Source organism: Electrona antarctica, assembly GCF_951216825.1.
Source record: "Electrona antarctica genome assembly, chromosome: 8".
In the NCBI taxonomy this organism is placed as follows: Eukaryota; Metazoa; Chordata; class Actinopteri; order Myctophiformes; family Myctophidae; genus Electrona; species Electrona antarctica.
Window position 1 is genome coordinate 53,756,273 of NC_136789.1, and position 5,000 is coordinate 53,761,272.

At 45.6% G+C, this 5,000-nt stretch overlaps 1 protein-coding gene and 1 long non-coding RNA gene across 4 annotated transcripts in view; both read left to right on the forward strand.

Annotated features, from left to right (window-relative positions):
* Positions 1 to 5,000, forward strand: part of LOC306927437 (serine/threonine-protein kinase PAK 3) — a 181,585-nt gene that overhangs the window by 156,808 nt on the left and 19,777 nt on the right. The window lies entirely within an intron of this gene.
* LOC306927465 overlaps positions 4,141 to 5,000 on the forward strand; it is a 3,582-nt gene continuing 2,722 nt past the window's right edge. The window contains exon 1 of the long non-coding RNA XR_013790520.1: positions 4,141 to 4,167. This is a non-coding gene — a long non-coding RNA (uncharacterized lncRNA). The remainder of the gene's footprint in view (positions 4,168 to 5,000) is intronic.

Consider the following 5,000-nt stretch of genomic DNA (forward strand, 5'->3'; position numbering starts at 1 on the left):
TATTCACTATATTTCCAAGTCAAATATTGTACTTTTGATTCCACTACAATTATAGGAAATGGCATATTATTATGATTGAACCACTTAAGCCTTATTTCAAATAACATAGCGACAATAGCAGTAATGGCACTCATTTGACTCCGCAACTTTCACTAGTATAGTTGGGTCATATTTGGCTATACAGGAGCACTGAAGTACTGGGGCTTGAGTACTTTGTCACCACTGGTGCATAAAACAACTGTATTGTTAAAAGATCGATGGCTTTTGGCTTGAGGCGTGTTCTATCAATAAATGATATTCTATATGCTGCAAACTCTCGCTGGAGTATACTGACTGACCTCTTCAGACTAATAGCTAGCCAGGGAGTGTTCGAGAGGCAGGGGCTGAAATCCTCTTAACACGAGGCCCGCCAGGAACATAGGAATATAGACACGTAGAATCTTGTAGCCTGCCACAAACGGAAAAGCCGTTTTAACAGCGATGTATTCATTAATGCATGTTTTAATACGATCGTATCGAAATCTACCGTCCGTTAGCTTTGTTGTGCTTCTGAGCCAATGGCCGCGGCCATTTTGAAGATGCGCGCGCATCCACTTACATTGCCGGCTCTGTTTTCAGACGGCTTTATCTCACAGAAGCGACATTGCAGGGGTCACTTTGTCCCAGACAAGCGTTTTCAACGGCCTGTCGCAGGCGCTGTGATACTCGCGGTCCACTTTTTCCACCACCGACCGAGAGAACAAGCACCAGCTTCGTCAACACACACGGAATGGTTTCATAGTAAATGCGATTACGGATATTTGGCTCTTCAAAGTAAGTGTCACGCGCGATAAAACCCTGGCAGGACGCGACGGAGGGATTAAATAATGGTAGCGGTAAATGGGTTTTAAGAGGGCACTTTTGGACGAAATTAGCAGATCTACAAGCTCTCAACGCGTCGCGCTGCGACGCGTTGAGAGCTTGTAGATCTGCTATGTTCAGGGCGCATAACCCAGCACTCTTTATTTACTGGAGATCAGTGTTGGGACCGTTACTTTTAAAAAGTAACTAGTTACAGTTACTAGTTACATCATTTCAAAAGTAACTTAGTTACTTTACTGTTACTTAAACCAAAAAGTAATGCGTTACTGTGAAAAGTAACTTTTCCGTTACAAAAAAAAGAAAAAGAAAAAAAGAAATCACACCCATGTGGGGGTCCCCGGAACTTCCAGACCCACAGGAACGCGCTCAGGGTGCCAGCCCGGTTCCGGTGAGCTGCCCCGCGTCCAAAACGGTCAAGAAATGACAGAGTTACCGTGTGGGGGTCCCCGGAAAACATCCAGACCCCCAGGAACACACCCAGGGGGCCGGGCCGGTTCCGGCAAGCCGCCCCGCATCCAAAACACTTGGTGGAGAAAATATGCTATTTCCGTGCTCAGACCCAGGGACACAGCCAGCCAGCCAGGGACACACATAGTTGTCTATAGGAGTGGTTGCACCACTCAAAAAGAAAAACGGGCTCCCACTTCCAGGCCATTCATTCATGCCTTCATTTCAGTACAGTTAGTGATAATAATACCAGCCCAGGGGGGACTGGTGGTGATTTTCATGATGCTATGTAGGCCTATCAATACATATTTATAGCAAACAACAACACAAGTAGGCTACAACCAACACAACATTGGGGTTCCAGTTCCACTGCTCCAGTGAATGTTGTATGTGCAGATAGGCTGAGATAGCTCATATAGCTGCTCTTATTGGTGGTGGTGGCAATACTAATTTGAGTCTGGATTTATAAACAAAGACCAAAACCAGAATTAATATTTGATTATCAAACACACACGTGCGCGCAAAGTCCCTTTCAGTATCTTTTTGTCTCTCTCTCGCTCAAAAGTAGGCTACACACACACACACACACACACACACACACACACACACACACACACGAACGCACGCGCGCGCAGCCTCTTTCAGTGTTTGTCTGTCTCTCTCTCTCGCTCGCTCGCTCACATGATGTGCACGCACGCACGCACGCACGCAAAAGTTGAATCCTGTCGCAGTGCCAGCAGGCAGAGCAGGGGAGGAGGTATAGCCGGTGGCGGCGGTGGGATCATAATCTGCATGGGACTCAACAACTTACTTTGACTGTTCTTTGTGCTGGATTGGAGCAGCTGAAGGAAATAAGGAATATATCCATTTGAAATGCGATATGGGCTCCGCCATGACACTAGTCAGACAGTAAACAAACTCTGCGCGTCACCACGTGTAGTACACACACACACACACACACACACACACACACACACACTCCTCCCCCTTCTCTCCCGCAAGGCAAGCAGACTGACAGTTCTTCTCATTCTCCCCCGAGACTACATGAAAAATAACGGAATAACGCACCATGTAGTAACTGTAACAACGTTACTGAATTTTAAAAAATAACGCGTTACAGCAACCGTTACTGCCGAAAGTAACGGCGTTAATGTAACTACTGTAAATCTGAATCCCCCCCCACCGCCCACCCCCTTTTCTCCTCACTGTATATTTTTCTTTTCCCTTTTTACCTCCCTTATGATGAATTCCTGTTCTGTTCTTTGACTATATAGAAGTGTCTATTTGTACGTCTCTAAATGTTTTGATGAATTGAACAAGGTGGACCCTCTTGTAAACAAGTGTAATGCTTAATTGGGTCGTCCACTTACAGTTAAGAGCCGTTGTATTGAGTTTGTGCTTGAAATGTACTGTAATTCTGCAAACTGTTAATAAATATTTCAATCAATCAACCAAGAGTATACTGTAAATACTTGTGGATGAGTCCCTTCAAGGTGAACCTCGGAGTCGGCCTCGGAGCCTGCCTCTTTATCTCCCACAGCCTGTCCAGCTCCTTGTCCAGTCTCCTCACCTCGTGCCTCAGTGCCTGGATTTCGTTGTCCTTCTTGGCCAATCTTCCCTTCAGTTTTGCATTCTCTGCCACATATTTCTCCACATTATTCTCCACTTCCCTGAGCGCCTCTTCCTCGTCCTGCATCGCGGTCTTTGCAAAAGTCATCTCAGACCTTCACCCCTGTGAAGAGGCTGTCTCTCTCTCTCAGCCTGTCTGTCTTATCAATATGTCTGTCCATCTGCCTATCCATCTGTCTCTCTATCTCTCTATCTCTCTCTCTGTCTGTCTGTCCCTTTTATGCCTGTATGGAGATCCCTGATGTCATCGATGACATAACAAATTAGTTCCAAATTAGTTCCAAAAAAGGCAATTCTCCTGAATGCTGCCTTCCGGTATGGCATGGAAAGGAGAGGAGGGGCATTTGCATTTCTTTCACCATAGTAAATGCTGCATCCGTGGTCTGGTTAAGGGCAGTTGTTTTACAGACGGGGTAAATGGGCAGGGGCTGAAGCCCCCTTTGATGTCTGTGTGTGCACGTGCCTGGCTGCCACGAGCTATTCCAACCACGTGCAACAAACGCAGACCACATTCTGCATTGTTCACCAAACTATACATCACTTATTATACATGCAATGCCAATGCAAATTATAGGTTTGTGAATGGTAAAAGCTGTTGGCATTCTATAATGTATATTTATGATGTATCTCGTTGCACTGTACATGTTCAGGGTCTTTTGAAGGCTGCAAATCGTCTTTGTCGGGGTGGAGACCTCGCATTATTGTCCAAAACCGTTACCTTTCGAGATTCATATTCAAAAGCATCAAATGTAGCAGATCTACAAGCTCAAAACGTGTTGCATCGATATGAATTTAAGCACATGCTACTTCTGTCTGATTTTACATCAGTCATGCTAGTGTTTAATAGGCTTGTTTAAAAAGTCAAACATCACACCCGTGTGAAGTGAGGGGCGCTCTTACCGTTATACATCATCATACATCATCTCATGAACAACTGAATCTATGTGATTGGTTTAGCCGGTTTGCCTATACAGTGCATTTTCCCTTCATTGTCGATGGCATTTTAATGTTTGTGTCATATTTGAGGCACATGTGACCTAATTTCTCCTTTCGTTGTCAATGGCAAATATTGAGACGTGTGCACTGTGGGGACAAAAGCTGTATATAGGAGGGGCTAGCGCCCCTCAAAAAGTAAAAGCTTTAGCGTATCATGTTGTGATACGTTGTTCCTGTTTCCACAGAGCGTCTGGCACGGTGTACACAGCCATCGACATCGCCACCGGCCAAGAGGTAAATACAGCCGCGGCATTTCTCTAGCTCGTAAATTAACCCATTTAGACCTAAGTTCGATTCTACAAATGTCTTCTAAATCAGGGGTTCTCAACCCGTGGGTCGCGACCCCTCGGGGGGTCGCCAAATTATTTTAGGGGGTCCCCAAATTATTTTCAAAAAAAAAAAAAAAAGATTTTTTATTTTATTTTCACGATTTTTCAAAAATAGCAGACCTACAAGCTCGTAGCGCGCCACTCGGTGGCGCGCTATGAGCTTGTAGATCTGCTATTTTTAAATAGCTAAATTATAATAATGCTTAAAACACCAAAAGGGGTTCCCGCCCAAAATGTTTTAAGGTTATTGTAGCAGTCAATTTATATTGGGGGTTGGGAGGGGGCGGGGCGGGGGTCCCGAGACGTTGCCAAAGCCTTTTCGGGGGTCCCCGGCCAAAAACGTTGAGAACCCCTGTTCTAAATCATGACAGTTTTCTGAAAACCCCTATGTGTCTATGTATGTCAGTGGTTCTCAAACTATTTCATGTCAAGGACCCCCAGAATGATATGCAATTGGTGGCAGCTAGAGGCGGGATCAAGGCAGCACTGTGTATGCCTTGATCCCGCCTCTAGCTCATGCAGCTGATTGGCCAGGCCGTTTTGTGGCCGGAGCATCAAGTCTGCCTGAGAGTTCCCAGATGGGAGCAGGAGGGGGGAACCCAGTGTACTCTCTGCTGCCCCATCTGGCGGAGTCAGGTTACCGCCGACCCCCCCCCCCCATCTGAAAATATGTTGTTCCAGGGACCTCCCCCATGAAGCAAAGATTTGAGTTAAAATGTTCACTCTGACAATATTATA